Source organism: Toxorhynchites rutilus, chromosome 3 (assembly GCF_029784135.1).
Source record: "Toxorhynchites rutilus septentrionalis strain SRP chromosome 3, ASM2978413v1, whole genome shotgun sequence".
Lineage (NCBI taxonomy): Eukaryota > Metazoa > Arthropoda > Insecta > Diptera > Culicidae > Toxorhynchites > Toxorhynchites rutilus.
Window position 1 is genome coordinate 323987700 of NC_073746.1, and position 24306 is coordinate 324012005.

At 41.0% G+C, this 24306-nt stretch overlaps 1 protein-coding gene and 1 long non-coding RNA gene across 7 annotated transcripts in view; one reads left to right on the forward strand and one right to left on the reverse strand.

The window, feature by feature from the left end:
• LOC129778092 (non-canonical poly(A) RNA polymerase protein Trf4-1) overlaps nucleotides 1-24306 on the reverse strand; it is a 141719-nt gene that overhangs the window by 21524 nt on the left and 95889 nt on the right. For 4 of the 6 annotated variants that reach the window (XM_055784767.1, XM_055784764.1, XM_055784766.1 and 1 more), the window contains one exon: nucleotides 6904-7050. The exons of the other annotated variants lie outside the window; for them this stretch is intronic. The gene's annotated coding sequence lies outside the window, so the exon portion shown is untranslated. Of the gene's footprint in view, nucleotides 1-6903; nucleotides 7051-24306 lie in introns of those variants that run through there. 6 annotated transcript variants of the gene reach the window in all.
• Nucleotides 759-2013, forward strand: LOC129778098 (uncharacterized). The gene is made up of 3 exons (XR_008743368.1): nucleotides 759-956; nucleotides 1024-1392; nucleotides 1459-2013. It is a non-coding gene; the product is annotated as an uncharacterized LOC129778098 (long non-coding RNA).

Below are 24306 nucleotides of genomic sequence, written 5' to 3' on the forward strand. Positions count from 1 at the left end.
TCGCAATCTAAAATAATCTGGCATCCCTGAAACTGAAAGGATCAGTCTGTATTTGTGAAGCGAGTATTATGATGTGTTTTTGAGAAGGAAAAACGAGTTTTAAAGTGTAAATTATTAATGAAAATTAACTTTTCCAAATCAAATTAGTATTCTATGTGAATGCAAATCACTTTTTTTCTGCAAGTGGTGAGAAAATCCCATACAAAAATTGTATCTGAAACTGACGTTATATAATAATAATAAATTTTAGTAGGAATATCTGAAAATTCATAGAAAATAGGTTAAGTCAGAGTTAGGACTACGCGCTTCAACTAATTAAATAATACCAAGTAGATATTTTCATTCAAATTTTACCAATTGAAAATTGCCTTTTAGCCTTCTAATCTGATGGAGAATAGTTTGGATCCCAAACACGAATGTCGCCACTAGCCATCGCGGATATTTTCGTTGTCTCGGGTTGAGGGCGATATTGACCGTGTAAGGTGGCAAAATATTGATTGAGGTTAGATCGGATGTCGAAAGCCTAGCTGTCACGATATTGAAGACACTTATTGTCAATCAGTTTGATCGTGTAAGGTGCCCATAAGAGAAACGTCAGTTGTATTTTGTTTTGTTTATCCTCGAGTTGTGTCGATACACCCAGAAAATGGAATACTAAAAAAAAGCTTCCAAATCTTTTGTAATTCAAACATTAGTAGAATATACATATTTTCTGTAAATATTACCAATCGTTTGTAAAATGGATGTCAGATGCAATACACATCCCTACCAACGATTGATTCATTTTACTTCGCGGTGTTAGTAACTTTTACGATTGCATTACTGGCAACCGCGAAGAAAATGTAAATATAACATTATTAGTCTAATTACCGAGTTGATAATTGAGTTGAACGACACTACTTTCCGATATTGATTTCTTCATAGAAGAAGGTCGAATTAACCCGAATTCGGGACAGGTAAGTAATGTTCTTGAAAATCAATTCAATTTATGTTCTTTAATTAATATTGATACATATTGGATAGCAATGATTCGTCCTCGTCTGCTGCGGGAGAATTTGAAGACATTACTTCAATAATAAGGAAACTGGGTACTTCGAAATACAAAAACGAACCCTGTCGAGTCCTAGATTCATCTTTATGCTATTGGATTTGGTCAAGGACAACGTCATAAACGCTTTGCAGATTGTGATCGGTGGTTCGATCAATTGGATGATTTCCGGATTCGTCACGACAGAGGTTCCGTATCCACTGAGGCTGCGCGTCAAGTCAATATTGCAACGGGGCATAGAGCAGGCCTCACCTAATGCCGCCAGGGCTTCGTCAGCTTCGTGATATTTCCCGATTGTGTTTGGCTGAGAAGTAATTACACGCTGGTCCTGGGAGAGGATAATGGTGAGAATTGAGTAGTCTGGCGTAGCTATTTGTGGTAATGATTGTGTATTTTTTCCTAATTTGTAGCCGTGGATCAGACCCAATCGATGCAGGATCAGATGTCTATAGTTTAGATAGTTCAATGAATAATTTAAAAAAGTTAGTTGGTTCAATAAATGAACAAATATGCATACAAAAGATGAATAAATTAAATACAATATATGCATTAAGGTTGGGTTAACATAACATGTTTAGGGTGTATGTTAAATCAACGTTGAACCGAATGCTTCTACTGGGTTATACTGGCCGATTTAGCATTTGTTTACCATTCTTATCGCGTAATATGTACGAATCTGGGTCATGCGAATAGAATCAAATTGGTAGTCAAAAAGAAACCAAAGAATGTCAATAATCAGGAAGGAAAAAAGTTTCTTTTCTTAAAATAAACCACATAGAGGAAATATCGTTATGAAAGACAAAAATAATCTAATTAAATTAAATGGAAGAACTACATTTTTTCATCAATTAATGCGAGCGTTTGAAATCATGAAAGCACAACTGACAATTCGGTAGTTTTGCAGAAATTAGTTTTGGTATTTTCAGAAATTTCAGTCTTATTGACTTCAAAACTCCTCTAAACTTTATTGTAATTCAATTTTACTTCTCGCCAAATGTTGGGTTTTAATTATTTCGAACACTAGAGTTGTATTATTTGAACTTTTTCCTTTCTAAAAATACGAATTACCCAAATTACAACCTTTATTTCAATTCTATTTCGGTCACAAAAGGTTAATAAACAAAGCCCGAGTGATGAAAACGTTTGCTCTTTTTATATGAGAAACGTTTGGGGAAGCATGGGGAAAAAAGCTGTAAGAATTTTTTTTCAACTAAAATGCACTTGAAAAATAGATTCAAGTAGATTCAAAAATTATTAATCATTGGTAATATTTACCAAAAAACTCGTCATATATACTAATTTTTTGGGAGAGTGTATGATTGTGATGTGCACGGGGAATCGCTCTGTTTACACCGTTTACACAAGCGAGAGCGTGAAGTGTAAACCAAGGCGCTTGTATAAATGTATAACAGGTGAAGCAACATCATCACTTCATTGAGAAGGGGATTACGGTTTGTAGAGCGGGGGTTGTTTGTTTTGTTATTGCTAGGATACGCCATTTTTGCATTTTCACATGCGAGAGTGGATGAACTGGATGAGAATGAAATTCTACAAAATCATCCCGTCTTCTTCACATAAATTCGCGAAAGCCGAATAAAGTAGGCATCGTTCGATCAAGCGTCGCAGCAGTTTGTAGAGAGCCGCCGGCAGCGTTCTGATGCTGTTTGTAAACAATACCGACAGCAATTCCAATATGGCTGAAAGTGCATTTCATATGATTGTTTCACCTGGTATATATAGAGGCGCCTTGGTGTAAACCAGAATAACATCGGTGGATGAACTTGGTGTATTCATAATGAATTCAACCAAATGTTTACAGTGGCGTGCAATCCGGAATAAGGTTGTACTCACTCCACATTGTTTTCACGTGTAGTGTATTCGGGAATAGGGCCCTATAATACGGGAAAAAAACTCAAACTTCGAAATCCCATTATAATTATATTACATGGTTAAAAGCTATCCAGTACATACATTTCGAATAAAAAAACATTTCAAATGATAAATATTTCTGTATAGCCTTCTGTCGATGAAAGAATATACACAAATACTAAATTCGTATCAATTGTTCTTAGGTCTCAGGAATGATTCGTTAAACATAACACGAGAGAATAAACCGCAAAGAGAGGTAACTGCAATATTTCGATTTCGACAAGCTAATGGAACAAGGATCACTGTTGGGATCGAATAGCTGTAGATAGTTCAACAAAAGTGACCTAGTGACTCAACGGAGGAAGACAAAAAAAAACAATCTGGGCTAGAATTATGGGCCCTATTTCGTTTGTTTTCATATTCCAGAAGCCGAGCTCGACTAAAAACAGACGAGTAGCTCGTCTGGCTCGACGACCGTTTGACCGCGCTCGTCAATGAATCAGTCGAATCGTCTAGTTTATTTGATGTGTTTGTTCACCTTGTTGATTGAAAGCATCGGTATTCTTCTGCTCCGCCTTTATCTTCAAAAATTGTTTCACGGCTAAACTAGTATTGCATAAGCAATGTATGTGTTCAACTGCAACCATCAAATTCAATTCAGTAATTGCAAGATTTTACAGATTTTCAAATGGACCTCTCCCAAACAACACAACCAAATGTAAACATTGAACTCATATCCAGGGATGCCAGATGACTGTTTTGAATATATGAACACGGCACGAAAAGGGTCTTCACATATTGAACGAAAATGAGTAATTCAAAACAACTACTTTATTGAAAATACGTATATATAGATTTAAAACTTTTCTTTTCAAACATTGCCCCCAATAAATCCATAATAAAAAAAACGTCTGAGTGATAAAACCATATGCTCGAGGAAAAATATCAATGAAACCAAAAGATATATGAAACTTATTCCGTTTTGTTATGTTTTTTTTTAATATTTTGGCACTGAGAAAAGAGTATCGATTGATCAATTTTAAAACTGTTTGTTGTTTTTCTCGAAACAAAAACATGTCTTCTCATCTGACATCACTGATCATACCGAGAAAAACTGACTAAAGTCTCTCCAGTCTACCAAATAAAACATTTCAATGAAACTCGTGTACTGGAATGGGATATTTTGCTCGTCTCAACAATGACTGAAGCCGAGACGAGACGAGACGAATTGCTCGTCTCGTGTTCTGGAATAGGACCCATCATATCTCATTCCACTTCGGCATATTCAATCTTGATACGCACCGTCCAACGACTAATCACCATCCTTCTGTCATCGTCACTCGGTTGTAAACACTCGGCCTGATTCTGCGTGGCGTTTGAGGTGAGATGACAATTGTCACGTATGTCACGCGATTCCACCAGGCGTATGCCGTGATAAATCTCACTTGAATGAACTCTCACTTTATTCCCGCTCTCAAATATACGTGACGATTGTCACATGAACTGGGATTTCTAGGTGACAATCGTCGACATGTCTTGAGGTGTCGACAGTGCATGAAAACAAATGAAAAAAGGAAGAGGAATAATAAATGTTTTTTTGGGTCGTATAGAATCGATAGTAATGGTATTATATGTATCAATAAATTCAATTTATCTTCAATTTTCACAGAGCGTGTGGCGAATTGCAAGCAGTTTGAATTTCTTGTGAAAGCGGTGAGGAATCTGTTATCCTTCGATTGGACGAATAAGCACTCCGAAAATAATTCCATTACATGAAAACAACTAATTTATTCTACAATATATCTTTTACATGTACCATTTTCATCTATACAGCAGCGAGTCATCATCACCGAACCACATATCCATTCCAGAAGCCGTGATAAACGCCGAGGCCAGGGTAAAAATTGAACACAGAGCGCAGAGAGCAGCAGCAACGACGACAAAAACAAACGAAAGGATACAATAATCTGTTTCACTCTGCTTGTTGAGCAAACTAAATCCCAACCAAATGGCTGCAAATTAGGCAGAATGTCCCAGTACACAACGAAAATGCACTGATTGTAGCAAAACAAATATCTGACCTCTCTGAGCGAAATAAATGAAATTCTGGGATGCCAGAGAGTTTTTCTGATATTTCTGTGATACAAATCTGAAATATCTGTAAATATGTACTAATGTCTGCAAAACTGACCAATTTCGTTTATCATTTGGAACAAATTATGTTTTGTCACTATTTTAAACAACCTACAGCAGGAAAAAAAGGTTCTAACAAAAGTTAAATGTTTGCAAATTCTTAGACATATGTGCGAATGTGGCATCTCTGATCAAATTTGGCAACCAGTAGAATGAACATCTTGTCACTTGCAGTTCATCCTCTCACTTACATAGAATAAACCTCTCACGGCATCCGATACGACTGTAGGAATAGAGTGGAGAGAGTTGCGTGATGGTGATGTGACAATTGTCATCTTGTAGCATACGCTGAATGCTGTGAGTTGGCAGAAAAGTATTGTAAACCAGGCTGAACGTTCTATAGCTGAAATGTCAAAATAAATCGAGAGCTGGAGCTTCTTGAGTTTGAAAGTCAACGCGAATAGACGTGTTTCATTTATAATCCGAAAATATAAAAATCTCACCTCACACGCCGCGTAAAATCAGGCCGACTGGTGGAGTGAACGAACAATACCCAACAACCAAACAAAATGGCCCTTTAATGGGGCACCAAATATCATTATCAAAGAGTTTAACGATGTAATTCATCAAACATATCCAAAATCAGCATGCAATAGAAAGCTTAACGGAATCCTACATCAACTATGCGGTCGTGCCTCGGACACAACCCTCCTGTAACTTTTTTTCAGTGCAAAATATCTCCGCAACCATTATTTAAGCCTGGTTTAGGGTTTCCGTGTAGGTGAACTTGTCTTGGTTATCTTGGGACTACGTTTACGATTCTAAGTTATTAAGTTTCTTAGCTGTCAACGATAAATCAATGAGGATTATAATTTTGAATGCACTTTTTTGCGGGTGATCTGTTGTTACGACGACATAGTTGTAGGGTACTGTATGAACTACAATAAACAGATCGTAGGATGCTTTCGGTAGTTCTAGTCTAGTGTACTTTCACAAGTTGATTTTTTGTTTTTTTTTTGTGTTTGGCTGAACTGCCACGTAGTATTCGATTTTTTTTTTAATTTTTTATTTACAGCATTATTTTTTAACGATTTTTTTCTTTTTTGCTTATTTTGTTCAATTTAAATATTATTTTACAGATAAATTACACTGCGTTTTTTTTCTTGCATTATTAAGGATTTTTTGTACTCAAAATGACTGTTTTTATCTCAATCCATGCTTACATTCTGCGCTTAATCTCGATTGTTTCGTCCCTTCCCTCTTTAAATCCGTTTGGATGACAAATTAAATAATATTACCATTATCATTTAGCTTGAATAGAAAAAAACATGTTTATAAATATAACTGCTTGAATCAAGTCTTCTACAAACCCCAATAAGTGATGACGTGTGGTTAGGTAGGTGTAGATAGATGCAAGATAGATGCAAAAGTGCATCGTTCTGCGTGATCGGCCGCTTCTTCCAAAACTGTTGTTTGTTTTTCACATTCCACACTCATATTTACGTATATTTGTTTTATAGTGAATGTATTGCAGTGCAGGATTACAAAATTAAATTTTTTATCGCGTTATTCCATACTAATCATAATAACAACAATGACAAATGGGCTTTCTGTTTGTTTATGTGTGTTCCAGGTGTGTACTTAAAATGTGCTTGTGTATGTTGTTGCTGCTGCTGCTACTGCCAGAGAAAAAGCGTTCTATAAAATACACATTAAAATCTAACGAAAAAAAATTATATAAATATAGGGTTTGCCTTTACAGTATAAATAGTTCTTCTCCGATGATCTTAAACTTAGTGGATTGTTTTCATTTATATTTTCTTCATTAGGTTCGCAAACATGTAACATAGTAATTGAATGCTTCTCTGGATATATATCTTGTTTTGTTTTTTTTCATCCTTTGTTAAAAGTATTCTAGTTTCAGTTTGTTTGATTTTCTCTACTTGCGTTGTTCGTCGAGCGCACGCGCAAAACCAGACTCAGTCAATATTGAACGCTTTCTGGAAAAGGATGATGTTGGAATATGTAAATAATAATCCTACACTTTTTTTTCGCTAGTTATCATACGGAACGAAAGTACTCTAAATTTGGCAAACAGAAACCAAAATTCGCACGATAAACGGTTTTCCAATTATAACGATAAATATTGCACCTTTGAAGCGATGAATGAACGACATTCAGTGGTAATTGAGAATCAGGTGGATGACCGAAAGAGCTATAGCTAACCAGCCATAGGCAACAGGAAAATACTTGTGCTAAACTTCATCAACCCTACAGAATGATATAATTGAAATCTGAAGAGAGCGATGATTAACTCCTGCTGTATACACGGCTCATCCGAGTACCCCTCTCTAGTGAGTAATTGCTGATTGAATCGGTTTACCCCTAGGTGAATGACGTGTGCCCTCATTTGATATAGCACTTTTTCCGAGAACAATTCTCGCGTAACTTTTGAAAAGGTCCTATGTAACATTCACATTAACTCGAGATAAACGGAGTTGAAGATCGGAATATTGTTCCGTGAATTGTTTCAAAACGAATCGATCTTTATCACTACTTTTACCACTAGCAGTCAATAATAACTCTGAAAAACCAATCGTAACTGTTGTCATGTGATTTTAGTTTGAAATTGATGCCTTCGATCGAAAAATGTTACATTGGACGTTTTGACTGACCGCTTTGTACATTGGACAAATAACGTTGCACGATGAGAATTTGAAAATAACTACTGAACAACGATTCAAATACTTGCACTTCGTGCTAAAAGCAGATAATTTTTGTTATAACTCGTTGAATTGAGCTAAAAACGATATCAACACCCGAAAATAACAAAAACTCGAAATGACCGAAGTGCGATTTCGTGTTGTATTGGTTGCTTTGTTTCTTCGGACGTATCGAGCATCAGAGGAAAGTGGTGTCCGAAGTAACAGTCGAGTGTTTAAAATTCGAATCTGTACATTGGTCATTTTTTATATCGGCGATAAAAAGGTGAAAAGGATAGATACTTGAGCGATTGTTTTCTCAATGCATTAAATGATTGATAACTAATAGTGTGCATCCGTTAACTCGATTTGTTTACATTTGTTACTTAGGACCTTTTCAAAAGTTACGCGAGAATTCATTCCTTTCATTTATCCTTAAATACAAGTTTTCCACGGTAAAGCCTGGTTTAGAGTTCCCGTGAACGTGAACTTGGACAGGTGGTGGAATAGTACGACCATTTCACGGTGAACTACATTGCGAATAAACAACTCAAAAAATCGTGGTGAATAGAATGTTGTTGATCACGTTCACGTTCATCTTAGAAATTCGCCAGTAAACGTGAAGTAAATAAACATCGAGCTTCAATAAAGTAATTCGGATAAAATATACAGTTGTTCACGATCAACCCAAAGCAACGAAGTTTCTCAACCCATATGGAAATTTTCATTCGAACTTGAACATGAACGGGGAAGTATTTTGACGTCTATATTCACCACTGTTTTCACGTACACGTTCACCGAAGTCGGTGAACTATGGAGAATTCAACATCTCGATTCCACGGTGGAAATTCAGAATCGTAGTGAAATATTGAATTAATTCATTTTTATCAATATGAATTGTGTTTAAACATGTTTCTCAACTAGAAAATGTTTCTTCCTATCGACTGGATTGATGAATTAAAGGTGTTTGTTCACGTTCACGTTCACGAGAGCTCTAAACCGGCCTTGAATTAGCGTATTTTATTTCACCGTGATTAACCCGGAACTGGTCCGCTGCGTTACTCTGCCTGATCGTATCGTCGTCAGGTTGTGGGCCCGGGGTAGTAGGATTTGAGAAATTTCGGAAGAAATATTCCGTTTGATGAGTGATGGAGTATCGCGGAAGTTTGACTGCGTTTGGGTGTGCTGATGCGCTGCTGCTTCAGAGTGCAGTCATCGTCGATTTGAAAAAGCTACTCTTTTTGACGTGGGACTACTTCGTACATTAATGGTGCCAAATCTGAAAACAGGTCACGTTTTTATGAAATAAAGTTAACGTTAATAACTATTTTTGCTGCGAACGGATCGGATACCAATCGAATTGGAAATTTTCTAAGATTTGTTGTAAATGCTATACATTACAATCCCATAGTCTGTATATGGTTTAAATTGCATTCCTATTTCCCCATACTTTTGTTCTGTGCATTTGTGTGCTTTCCCGAACAGAGCTGTCAATAACGGGCAACTTATGCAGTCGTCACAATAGAAACAACGAAGGGGAAAACCAAAAAAGAATATTTGCGAAGCAAACTCCAACCTTGCATAGTAAGTAATCAGTCGCTAGCGTGTAAGTATTGCATCTCCTCTGAGGAAAATTCTCAAAATCTTTCTGTGTCCGAAACAACAAAGGTCGCTTATTCTGCTCGTTTTGTGGTTTATGTTTCCCCTCGAGCTGTGAACGATAGCGAATATTTAACTTGAAGTGCATCTTGCAATAAACACAACCATCCGAGCCATGGCAAAGCAGGCGAAAAAAGAAAAGAGTGCAAACGATTATAGGTCGCTTCTAGCCATCAGTGTTTGGCTTTGTGTGTGTTGCTTGTTTCCGTTGCGCGAAACTTAGAACTTTTTCATTTCCTGTAAATGTGCATAGCACACCTTCGATACTTTTAGTTGCCATTCGTATTTGCTCTGGTGCGTATCGGCTCTGTTCTGATGCAAGTTTTGTTGACGGTTTTGACCGAGAATCGAGAAACTATTTTTCATGAACGGTCATTCGTCACTGCGTCGTGGCGATGGGCGTTCAATACGGTGCTCTATCCTACCTTCGTACGGTGGAAAATTTGGCAACTGGCGTCAAGCTAAGTGACTGTGGCATGCATCTTGTATGTGAATATTGTTTGAAGGGAACGTCCGCAAGACAACCATTTCCCTCGGTAGTCGAACGTAAACCCAAACGAGCCCTTGATATCGTACATACCGATTTGGGGGGACCGATGAAAACCGTCGCTCCAAGTGGTAATCGATTCGTCATGCACTTGATTGACGATAATAACCGCTTCACATATTTGTTGAAGCACAAATCGGAAGCAGCATAGATCAAAAAGGATCATTCTGACGGAGGGGACGAATTTTGCGACAACGAGTTGGAGAGCTTCTACTGTACTGAGAAGATCATACCTCAGTTCACGACACCTTACACAGATGGTCCACATGCATGTTGATCGACCCTTGCATGCCGAAGCGATATAGGGGAGAGGCGGTGCTGACTGCAATGGTTTTGCAAAATCGTTTGCCTCTCGAGAAGTGTACCAAAAACTTCCTACGAACTCTCGTGGGGCCGGATCTGGGTCATCTTCGCAATTTCGGCTCAGAGGCCTTCGTACGCATACCGAATCAGAAGCGCGGAAAGCTTGAGAGTAAATCGAGGAAGCTTCGTTTTGTGGGATGTTCGGTGGATCACAAAGCCTACAAGTTTGTGGATTTCTGGACTGATCTCATCACCCCCAGTGTCGGTGATACTTCGTCGGTTGTTATTTCGTTGCAGTGCTTGTATGGTTTGTATATCATTGTATATCACAAAAAATCGAAGAAGAATTTGAGGACGTGTTCGCTCCTGTCACCCGAACGCAACTTTTCGAACGCTGTTGGTCTTTGCATCGAGGATGGCAATAAGACATCTTGATATTAAGACGACCTACTTCTACGGTATTTTAGAAGAAGAGGTCTAGATGCGCCAACCGCCAGCGTGTGCAGCGCCTGGCAAAGAAAGCTACGTCTGCAGGCTTAAGAAGAGTATATACGGATTACGCCAATCCGTACGTTTCGGCATAAACGACGTGCTGACCAAGCTACAGGTCAAACTTGTCCGTACGTGCGGGATTGCGGTGATACCAAGGTGTTCTTACTCGTCTATGTCGACGATATTCTTCTGCCGTTGGCGTGTATCAAAGAATTGGAGGCAGCAACGGATGGACTGGAAAAGGAGTTTGAAGCCACGGAGATGTTCGTCATTTCCTCGGCATGAAGAGTCGTCGTGAGGAAGATACATATACCATTCAGCTGTAGAACTACATCATCAAACTATTGAAAGATTGTGGTATGAACGAGGCGAAACCGGCTAAAGCACCAATAGATCCAAGCTATGTCAAGACGGATGATCCAACTGAATTGCTGCAGGATCCCTCCAAGTACCGAAGTGTCGTCGGAAGTACCTAATAATAACTAAAAGCGCGATATGGAAGAAAATTTGCTGCACCCACGGAACAGAATTTGGCGACGGCGAAAAGAGTGATGAGATACCTCGAAGATATCGAATAAAGTCTAGAATTAATCGGCGAAAAAGATCATTGGGCTGACGGCGATTGCTGGGCTGACGATTTAGCAAGTCGCAGGTCAACATCGGGCTTCGTTTTTCGTGTTTTGTGGAGGAACCATCTCGTGAGATAGACGTGGAAAACAACAAACTAATTTGTCTATGGAGGCGGAATATGTTGCCCACAGTGAGGTCTGTGAGGAAGCAATCTGGTTTGGGGCAACTGCTGTCGAACATTGGTGAACGTCAGATAGAAGCAACAACCATACGCGAAGACAGCCAGGGCTGTATCATAAAGATACACGGTCGAAGTTTGTTCAGGAGCATTGCTTGACGAAGCAGATTGCACTGGAGTATTGCCCGATGGATCAAATGGCAGCCAATATATTAACAAATCCGCTGGGACCGCTGAAGCACGACCGCTTCCGCGAGATGTTTGGCCCTATTCTGTATTCCGACGGATTTCCATTTCATTCGAAATCGTTATTTCGTTCAAGTTATAATTTCGCATTCCCTATTTCGAACGTTTTGCCCATTTAATGTACGAAGAGAAACAGACCGAACGAAATGCAAAAACAACTCGAACGGAATACAGAATGGAATTTTATCAAGTCCTTCGAAATATTTTGAATCGATCGAAATACAGAATATGGGTGGTTAGGTATGGAGTAATAGAACGCCGGATCACGATGATTACCTCCAGCTGTACACGGTGCATCCGAGCAACCCTCTCTAGAGAGTAATTGCTGACTGAATCGGTTTACCCCTAGGTGAATGACGTGTGCCTTCATTCGATATTGCACTTTTCCCGAGTATCGTTCATGGATTTCTGTCTGTCTGTCGTTCTTCTCCTTATGAAATTACTGAACCGATCGGCGTGAATAATTGCACGTAAAGGTTTTTGGGCCGGGGAAGGACTTATGATGATGGCTCGACACCCCTGGAAAGGAGGCCTCCCATACAAGTGAAACACAAATTCTTGCATAATTCGAGAACTAATGAAGCAAATGGAGTAAATTTTGCAATGTGAGGATTTTTGGGTACGAGAAATGTTTCTATGACAGTTCGACATACCTCCCTCCTTTGAAAGGAGGCTCTCCCAAACAAAAAAAACCAAAATTTCTGCATAACTCGAGAATTAATAGAACAACTCAAAACAAAGTTGGAATGTGAGAATTCTAGAAGGGGGAGGGGGTTACATATACAAATGAAACAACCAAACATGACAATTGGAAATGTTCGGAAAGTTGAATTCCCACAAGTTCTACAATTTTCATCGTAATAAACGTTATTAGTCCATTTGATGATTACGCTAACGAAATTGACCTTTGTACGCACTCCTATATCTTCTATCTATATAAAAAGAAATGGATCGATTGAAAAGCGCAAAACTCGAGGAAGGAATGGTCCGATTTGAGCTGTCTTTATGTTATTATATTTTCTTCATCAAACTTGTATTTCATTTAACGGAAAAACACTTATTTGCAAGTGATTGAAGAATCTGAATGAGAATTGTTTCTGAAAATAATGTTATATTATAATGACTTGAAATTAAGTTCAGTTCATGAGATCATCGAAGCTTTCGAAAGACGCTGAACAAACATTCCAAAAAGTGTCATTGTTTGAATGGGATATCCTACCTCATTCGTATTCCCCAGACATTGCTGATTCTGACTACCACTTGTTTTAATCGATAACTAATGGTTTGGGACAGACTCTTATCAAGTATTTCCATGAAAACCGTATTCAAATTCAATTGTTTTATAAATATATTGAAAGAAATCTCACACACTGACACTCACGAAAATCATATAAGAAAAGCAGTCAACACTTCATACTGAAATTTATTACTCTGTTCTTTATATCAATTCGTCCTGGTATTATTTCTGAACATTTCCACTGATTTATTGCGCCGCTTTGCCGTTTCGTGTAAATGATTAGTTCATTTTTTTTAGCGTAAATGTACGGGGCGGAATTGGCACAACTGTTTGGGGCAGTAAGAGCAGTTATTTTTTCAACATAACCTGTAAATGTAGTTGTCATAATTTGTAAACCTAGTTGGAGATAGCTAGATGTGGAATCATGGTGCGGAATTGTACCAGAACATCGTAAAAATTATACCAGACCGATCGTAAAAAGTGGTCGCAGACCAGCTTGAACGCGGCAATGGAAGCAGTGGAGTGAAGTGATACGTCAGTGCGACATGTAGTCTTGGTGCAGATCCTTTGCAGCTCCAGCTGCTCAGATCATTTAGTAATGTTTTTACGACGGTGCAAGAAAACGAGCCTGTAGATTATATGCTCTCTATGGAGCAACGGTTCTACGGTGTTACGATGAAAGAAATACGGAAGCTGGCGTACGATTTGGCCGAAAGAAATGGTATTAATCACCCTTTCAATAATCAAAAAAGTATTGGAGTATCAATCACCATACTTAGGATGAGCCCACTACGCCTCTTTGTATCAATTGCCAGCTTCTCAGCTGTATGGAGTCTTGTTGCATATGATTGCAATGGACCGAAGATTACCAAAGCTACAATTTCGCTGGTACAGACCCCTGATTGCAACCAGACATCAGTTAGCCCACAAATCGAAAAAGTTCGATTGATGGTAACCCAAACATCAGGATCCAAGGAAACTAAATATATCAGATGTCTTATAAAAGCAACTCATCTTATCTATCGATGTGGGTCATGGGGTGGAAGAAATGCACCATCAGCAATCGACGTGCAACTGCTTAGGGTCAATAAGGACGACTGTAAGACACTAGTGGAAAGAAATTTTATAGAGATCCCCCAGTTTGGAAACAGACGATTTGAGTTTGGTGAGCAAGGAAAACAGTCCGTTAGCTTCACCAGTTATGGATCTTATTCCGACTCAAAAGGGTGTGTTGGAGGTGCAGATTTTGAAGTTAATGGTAAGACTTATGAGCAATCAGTCCGGCTAACATCTCTTGAAATAACTTACACCTCAGGAGATTCTATTGCCCAATATGAGGACAAAACTATCATGTTTCCAAATGGCATGACAAAAAACATAATGACATTAGCGATGCTTTCCCCTCGAGATTTTGCATTCCAATATTTTCATGAAGCAGGATACACAGCTGTCACCAGAGGAGAGGCTGTCCACGTATCCAAATGCCAGCCTGTAGATGTAATTCCAATAAAGACAAAGGAAGGAGTATGTTACGATGAGCTTGTTGTAGCTTATAAGAATCGAACCATGTTTATGATGGGAAGGTCAAGAATACTAACAGCAGAAGGAACAATTGTCCAGTGTGCAGGGGACTTAGGATCTGTATTTAACCTGAACGGGGTGTGGGTTACACAAACCTCTCTAGGCCTCACTAAAGTCCCTCCTCCAGCAATCATCAATCCCGATCCTCTTACATATGTATTTGATACCCTTAATGATTTGGCATCTGGTGGCCTTTATACTGCTGAAACTATTCAAGAGTACCAAAAAATATTGACCTCACCACTCGAGGAAAAGGTGGTATCGTCCCGAATACAGACAGCTATGAGAGGAGGGGGTGATTTACCAGGTAACTATAGATTCACGAATGGGATAGTTGAAACAGAAATCGAGACACTAAGGGAAAAGGTCGGAGGAGTGTTATCAGTCTTTTCCTCCAGGATGATGTATGCTGGAAATCTATTCTCCACCTTACTTTTTTTTACTTTCATTTTCAAAATTATCGCAACCATAGTTAACACTTTTGTTAACCTACGGTATCTAAGGAAAACACAAAACTAGCTAATTTCACTCTTAGTGTGCTTCTTTGACTCGTTGAGCCATCTCATTATCAATGAACATGCTTTAGTTAAAACAAAGAAAGAGTCTGAAGAGGATATTGAGTTGGGTCTCCAGAGGCCTAGTACTCCGGAACATTCGAGGTAAGATATGTCCATTCATTTTATCTTATTCTATTCTCATTTTTATCCTCACATACATATATCCATCTACCACTTAGTTATATAGAAAAAAAAATCAACTCTCTTCAGTAGTAGAAGCCGACATGATAGCCATCCAGGACAGGATAATGCCGACGAGAAACTGCAGGCGGTACGTCTGGCATCAAGACGTTGATGACATTTGCCAGATGTGCCATCAACCAGGTGAAAACATAGAGCACATTATGGGAGGCTGTCCCGTTTTGGCCAACGCAGCCTACACCGAGCGCCACAACAACGTGGCCCGTATTGTTCATCGACAACTGGCGCTCCAATGTGCTCTGCTGGAAGACAACGTACCAAACTACCGGTACCTGCCTGCACCTGTCCTGGAAAATGACCGTTTCAAGCTGTACTGGGATCGCACTGTTCTGACCGACCTCTCGATCCACCACAACCGCCCAGATATAATGGTTTACGACAAGAGCGACCGCAAAGTCACCATCATCGATGTCGCTATTCCACTGAACCAGAATCTGGAGGAGACCCACGGTCGCAAAATCTGCAAGTACCGACCATTGGCCGTAGAGCTCAAGGAACTGTGGGGGGAGGTCCCAAGAATTGTTCCAGTCGTTCTCTCTGGAACTGGAATTGTCCCCAAGACACTTCTGGAAGCGCTAAAGGTGTTGAATATGGAGAAGGAATTGGCCGGCATCCAAAAGTCGGTCATCCTTAGCACCTGCGCGATTGTCCGACAATTCCTCGGTCAGGACTAAAACAGCACGAGCATGCAGATACGTGCATTCCGCAGAGCCTAGTCCCCCTTTGGCATTCAGAAGCCCGGGGTTAGGTGAGAATTCTGGCTAGGTTCGCCTAGTTAAGAAGTGAGATAAGTCTGCCAAAAAGAAAAAAAAATCACTCGTTCGAGAACTCGCGAGCTGATCGGACAAGTTTGAGAATCGATCCGATAACGGTGTTTTTTTTCACGCAGATTTATATTGTGCTTTTTTTCATCAGCGCTTGCGAGAGAAGCGAGCTCAATAAAAAGTGGTGCACGATCGAGACGTCGAGGATCCAGTTCAGATCAACACACATTCATCACACGCTACACAGCAGCGGCAAGTAGAAGTTTATTTTTCTATTGTTCCATTTATCATTCCTTCAACCTCCTGTGTACGATTTACACCATTGTCCAACATTGTATTTACCAAATCGGCAAGCGTTGGCATTAGGGGTGTACATTTTTCTAACATTACCGTTGAACTTTTGTTGAAACTTTTTTTCATTTTTGAATTTTATACAATAAAAAATTGAAATAAATATAATTTATATATACCTTGAATACAAATATAATTTATTTACTCATTTATTTTTTTTCTATTTTTTTATTATTATTCTATACTGTTCACATCGAACAGGTGACTAATTTATTATTATGGCTGAGGGCGGGGAGGATCCCCCATCCACGTCATTGAATGTTTCTGATGCTGACCCACCTGAAGAGCAGGAGGATGAAGCAGACGTTGAGGAGGAAAATTCTGTGTATGAAGTAGAAAGTTCTGAAGATGAGGAAATTGATGAAAAACATGATTTTCGTCTAAAGGAATACCCGGAGGGATTCAAAGGTCCATTCATTGTATACTTTAGACGAAAATCAAAACCTCTTAATGTCATTCGCGTCTCAAAAGAACTAACGCAGAAATTTTCCAAAGTTACTGAAATTACTCGGATGGGGCCAGACAAATTACGAGTTGTCGTCTCTTGCAGGACCCAAGCGAATGCAATAACGCGCTGTGATCTCTTTGCGATTGAGTATCGCGTATACGTACCCTGTTGCAACGTTGAAATAGATGGTGTAATAAACGAAAAGGGTTTGACTCGAAAAGAGATACTCGATGGTGTCGGTCGCTTCAAGAACTCCTCACTTAAAAGTGTGAAGATTCTTGAATGCGATCGACTGAAGTCTGTGTCACTTAAAAATGACAAACGAGTTCTCAATCGGACAAACTCTTTTCGTGTGACATTTGAGGGGTCCGCTCTTCCAAACTACGTTGCAATAGGTGCACTTCGTTTACCTGTTCGGTTGTTTGTACCCCGGGTAATGAAATGCAACAAATGTATGCAACTCGGTCACACGGCCGCCTATTGTTGCAATAAACAACGTTGCGCAGATTGTGGAGAGAGTCATGATGGGACTTCTTGCGCAAAAGAGCGCAAGTGTCTTCATTGCGACGAGGCTCCACATGATCTTTCTCAATGCCCGGTGTACATACAACGAGGGGAAAAACTCAAGCGTTCCTTAAAGGAACGTTCCAAGCGGACTTATGCAAAAATGCTTAAGAGTTCCGCTTCAACGACTCAGGACAATCCCTACTCTATTCTGCAGAACGACGAGCCTGTTGCTGACGCTCCCAATGCAGGAAGTTCCGGTACATCGCAGGATGCCATTAGGAAAAGAAAAATTACTTCTTTTCCATCACTCCCCAGAAAGAAGACCGAAACTTCCCAAGTTGGAATGAAACCTCGTACCGAACGTGTTGAGAATAGACCGAAACAAGTACCTCCTGGTTTAAGCGGTTCTTCTACGCACCAGGGGTCCTCAGCACTTCCCGGAGCAGAGCCCAACACGTCTGTTCCTTTTTCGCGGTCGAGGCAACAGCCACAATCTGGCTTGCTTGCGTTTTCTGACCTGGTGGACAATATTTTAAATGCTTTAAATATAAATGACCCTCTTAAAAGCGTAGTATTATGTTTGCGCCCGATTGTGAGAACATTTTTGAAAGAAAAATGTGTTTTTTTAGCAGCGTTCATTTCCCTCGATGCCTGATTCAGTGCAAGAGGTCAAGGATTTGACCACTGTAATACAGTGGAATTGCAGAAGCATCATCCCTAAACTAGATCAATTTAAATTTTTAATTCATAGTTCTAACTGTGATGTATTTTCCCTCTGTGAAACATGGCTTTCTTCAGCCGACGAGCTGAATTTCCACGATATCAACATTATTCGCCTCGATCGAAATGACTCGTTTGGTGGCGTACTATTGGGGATCAAAAAATGTCACTCCTTCTATAGAGTCACTCTCCCATCGATGACAGGCATTGAAGTTGTCGCTTGCCAGACACAAATCAATGGCAAAGACCTCTGCATTGCCTCGATATATATTCCTCCAAGAACTATGGTTGGCCGCCATCAGTTTTTTGATATCATCGAGGCACTGCCGGAGCCGCGGCTAATCTTAGGTGACCTCAACTCCCATGGAACAGCATGGGGTTCACTCTACGATGACAACCGTGCCACTTTGATTTATGATTTGTGCGACAACTTCAAATTGACAGTTTTGAATACTGGGGAAGCAACTAGAATAGCCAACCCTCCTGCACGGGCAAGTATGCTAGACATATCACTTTGCTCTTCTTCGTTATCCCTGGATTGCACGTGGAAGGTAATCCAAGATCCCCACGGTAGTGACCACCTGCCAATAATTTTATGATTTCATCCGCGTGATATCTCGGCTTATGTCCAATCACTACAACCTAAACGCGCATCTCTATCGCATTGGGCTTGCAGCAAACAATCTTTGTGATTGTGGCGATGGCTACCACGACATCGAGCATGTTGTCTGGTCGTGTATCCGGTTCCATACTGCTCGCTCTCAGCTCTCTAGAGCACTGAGAGCACAAGGCAGACAATCGGAGATCCCCGTCCGGGATATCTTAGGTAGCCGTGATCCTGATCTTCTGCTTCATCTATACCTGTTCCTCAGAAACGCCGATGTCAACGTTTAATGATGTTTCCTTCGTTGTGTCCCCGTTTCATATCCCTCCTAGCGATCGATAAACTTTTACTTAGTCGCGGCAATACATACACACACTCTTTACAGATGCACAGTCCACTGATCATTCAACAAGAGCCAAAGGTTGTACCGCTCATGACAACTCTACACGAACTGATGATTGCGCCGGTTAGTGACCATTCTATCCTGGATTCCTCGAATCGAGAAAGACGCACCACGCTAGATATGAGGTACAGACTAGGGGGGCGTTGCTGATTAATGGTCAGCTGCATCCCAATAGGAAGTATCCCGTGTCGGGCACAGGTACAGATCATTGAAGACAGCAACATCACAATTACGAAAACACTTGTAATACTAATCTCGAGCCAACCGCGAGTAATCGGTTACATATTTTTAACATAGATAATAAGAAAAATTGTCAAAGTATTGAACTCCCGGCCCCGTGAGGCTAACGCCATATGAGCCTTGATAAAAATATATATTTTGGAAAAAAAACTAGTTGGCTGGTTATGGAAAACGCCACCCACAACTCTCACTTCGGACACTAGAAGCAACTTCTGCCGCCAGTGCACAAGGATTCTATCGCGTTGCAGTCGTGAAATTCTAGGATTTACTGGAGGACGTACAGCAGAAATACAACATTCACCAGTAAGACAATTTAACGTCGATGAGACATCAGTGATTCCAGTAACTATATTTTATCGATAGGAGAAAGAAGTAAGCTAAACATTATTATCTTCATTCAACAGCAGTGCTTGAATATTGAATGAACTGAATATGAACCAATGTCATTCATTCGTTTGTTCATTCATGAACAATACTCCCTTTGAACCATCCAACATTGTGATGCCGGGCGAACTGCCTTGATTCACAACCACCGACGTCGGTGATTCATACACATTCGAAGCTTGAATGCTAAACGTGGAGGGGGAACATACAATGCTCATTCTCTCTTCTCTTCGTGTAATACCTTCTAGTGTACGTCATCCACTCTCAACTGTAAACAGAATGTAGTCACTTGTGCTCTCTTAGCTGGCACCGGGTGAGCGGTGGTGCACGGAAACATGATGTGTGATGCACGGAAAGATAATTGAACAGAAGCATTTTTCTCTGATCACAGCAAAAAAAAAAGCAAGTTTACTTGTGCCCTATCAGCAGGTTGCGTTGCTTGTGTTACTTTCTTATTCTTCTATATTAATATTCAACGTTGTACACAGGTTTGGGCTACGCGTTTAGTGTAATTTGATAAAAATGGCAACTAAAAGAAAAATTCAATACTCAGAGGGACCAACCCGTGGCCGAATGGTTAGCGTCACACCTAACATCTTCAGCGCAAACATCAGTTGCTCGGTGTGTTAGTGTGAGAGATTCAGAGCAGCTGAACTGTTTTACGGTTGGTTCATTCAAATTTGAACGAATGGTGAAAGCACTGTTCAACAGATGCAGACCAAAAATTCCAAAATCCTAGCAATACGAGGGAAAACGCAACTCAGCTCCTCTATGGACGGCGATGGATTGGAACCAATGCTCTCGATGCCACCAGGATTGCCACATATACAGAATATTCTGTATTTTACAGATTTTTCGCCAAATTTTAGATACAGAATCTGTATATACAGAATTACAGATTTTCAGCTAAAATACTTAATTTACAGATTTTTGAAATCCATTTTAAAATATTGAATTTATTACAGTGCATACATCGACACCTTGATTTATGACAATGTTGAACGCAACGCAACGAATGGCTTTCGTTGGAAGCAGTTTTTAAACGAAATATTGAGCGATTTTAAGAGCTATTCTATTCGGTCCAAGTTAAGTATGACCATAATCAATACGCCGATTGTATACTGATTAGGCTGTTTCTAAACATTGTTCTACCGCTCATCAATAACGACAATTACACTTTTAAATCAGAAAGTTCTCAATTTTGCGAACTTTGTAATGAGACCAAAATAATATTGCTGATCATGTTAGTACCTTATGTTTGGAGAGCTACGTGCAACCATTTGCTGATGCTGACATTGATGTGAAAGATTTTGAAGACTTTCAGTAGAAGCTTGAGGATGTTTACGTTTGTATTGATGCGGAAGAAGCTGAAAGAGGATTGGATGCAGCTAGGAATCTGATCTTCAAATCGATATGTCGTGGCTTCTATATTGAACTCGTGAAACAGATTTCAATGCGATTTGATTTTAGCAATCCGGTTATCAAAACCACGGCCTTGATTAACCCTCAAAATTTCGTCAAGCTACCAAACCTTAATGATTTGAAGCACCAGTTTTCTCAATTCGTTAAAGCAAGTAATAATAATCCTTTGAATTGTAAGGCTTGGACAACGAATTCAGGCTACTCAAGATGAATCTTCTTGCTCAAAAAAATGAGTGACTCAGATATAACTTGGTCCCAGCTGTTGAATGCCAAAAGACGTGATGAGAAAATTTCGTATCCATTGCATAGGTCGTTTGTAAGACACTTGGATAATGCCAACTGGTTGGTAAATGACTGGACTAAGCGTACCATCGGTACTTCGCGTACCTGCAGGCATAAAATAGGCCCCATTCGTGGTCCTTAGCTTCCTGTCCAGTAACTCCTATCCCTACCTCCCCGTGGTACCGGCTGGGGTACGAGTAACCATAGTGAAGATCGGGTAACCAACCCCGGTGGGATCTTGGTCGTATGCTGACAGGGAAGGGGGCCTATCCGAGCGTCTGTTCACCATGGAGGTGCGGCTCAAAACAGCGTCTGATCCCCATGTTAGGGGCGGCTGATCACTGACTGAGACAGGGGGTTGGTGCAGGCCCTGCAAGCCATCCCTAAAAATAAAACGCACAGGAAAATTCACAAAGAAATTCGAGACAGGACAATCGGACTAGACCTACACAAAGAACACGGACTAGAGATTGGAAACTCGGAACATGGAACTGCAAGTCTCTCAATTTTCTTGCGAGTACCCGAATTCTTTCGGAAATATTGAGAGCCCGCAATTTCAACATCGTAGCGCTGCAGGAGGTGTGCTGGAAATGTTCGATAGTGCGATCGTTCCATGGTGGATATACCACCTATCTGAGCTGCGGCAACACACACGAGCTGGGTACAGCTTTCATCGTGATGGGGGAGATGCATAAACGGGTGATTGGTTGGTGGCCGATCAATGAAAGAATGTGCAGATTGAGGATGAGAGGCCACTTCTTCAATATCAGCATTATCAACGTCCACAGCCCCCATCTAGCTAGCACCGATGACGATAAAGAAGAATTCTACGCGCAGCTAGAGCGTGAATACGATCGCTGCCCAAAACACGACATCAAAATAGTCATCGGTGATTTGAACGCTCAGGTCGGCCAGGAGGAGGAATTCAGACCGGTAATTGGTAGGTTCAGCGCCCATCAGCGAACCAACGAAAACGGCCTAAGACTTATCGACTTCGCTGCCTCCAAGAACATGGCCATACGTAGCACCTTCTTCCAGCACAGCCTCCTATACCGTTACACCTGGAGATCACCACAGCAAACAGAAACACAAATTGACCACGTTTTGATCGACGGTCGGCACTTCTCGGATATCATCGACGTCAGAACCTATCGTGGCGCTAACATCAATTCAGACCACTACCTGGTGATGGTCAAACTGCGTTCTAAACTGTCAGTCGTCAATAACATAAGACACCAGCGCTCACCACGGTACCACCTACGACGACTACAGGAGCCGAACGTTGCTGCAACATTCTCGCAGCGTCTTGAAGCTGCGTTACCGGGGGTAGACGAACTGGATGCTGTTCCCCTCGATGAATGCTGGAACTCCTTAAAATCAGCAATTAGCAGCACAGCAGAGACCGTCATCGGGTATGAACAACGAGGACAACGGAACGAATGGTTTGACGACGAGTGCCGAGCGCTCCTGAACGAGAAGGATGCAGCACGCGCAGCCATGCTGCAACGAGCGACTCGACAAAACATGGAACGATACAGACTGAAACGAAGCCAGCAAACACATCTCTTTCGGGAAAAAAAGCGCCGCCTGGAAGAGAAAGAGTGTGAGGAGATGGAGCTGCTTTATCGTTCTCGAGAATCGCGGAAGTTCTTCAAGAAACTAAACGCCTCACACAAAGGCTTTGTGCCGCGGGCCGAAATGTGCAGAAACAAGGAAGGAGGCATCTTGACGAACGAACGCGAGGTGATCGAAAGGTGGAGGCAGCACTACGATGAACACCTGAACAGCGCGCAGACAGGAGACCTAGACGGCGTTAAGGAGGACTACACCGGTGCAATGAACAACGACGACGTACCACCCCCGACGATGGGTGAAGTTAAGGAGGCCATTAATCAGCTCAAGAACCACAAAGCAGCTGGTAAGGATGGCCTCGTAGCGGAGCTCTTCAAGGGAGGTCCGAGAAAACTTGTAGAGTGTATGCACCGGTTGATAGTCAGGATCTGGGACACAGAACAGCTACCGGAGGAGTGGAAGGACGGGGTAATCTGCCCCATCTATAAAAAAGGCGACAAGTTGGATTGTGGGAACTATCGTGCCATCACAATCCTGAATGGTGCCTACAAAATTTTGTCTCAGATCCTCTTCCGCCGCCTATCGCCAATAGTAAGTAGATTTGTGGAAAGTTATCAGGCCGGATTCATGCCCTACCGGAGATCCGCAGTGTAAAAATCTCGACCAGATTTTTACACTGCGGCAGATCCTCCAAAAGTGCCGCGAGTATCAGGTCCCTACACACCACATCTTCGTCGACTTCAAGGCCGCATATGATACAATCGACCGACGACAGCTATGGAGGATCATGGACGAACACGGCTTTCCCCGAAAGATGACAAGACTGATTCAGGCAACGATGAACGGTGTGCGGTGCAGTGTGCGGATCTCAGGTGAGCTGTCGGAATCATTTAAGACTCACAGGGGACTTCGACAAGGCGATGGAATCTCCTGTCTGCTCTTCAACGTGGCGCTGGAAGGTGTTATGCGGAGAGCGGGCTTCAACATGCGGGGCACGATTTTCAACAAGTCTAGTCAGTTTATATGCTTCGCCGACGACGTGGACATAATCGGAAGAACACATGCGACGGTAGCCGACTTGTATACCCGACTGAAACACGAAGCAGGGCTGATTGGGCTTGGGATCAATGCGTCTAGATCTAAATACATGCTAGCTGGAGGGACTGATTGCAACAGAGTTCTTCTTGGTAGTAGTGTTGTGATCGATGGCGACGAGCTCGAGGTGGTAGAGGAATTTGTCTACCTTGGCTCGTTGATAACAACTGACAACAACAACAGCCGTGAAA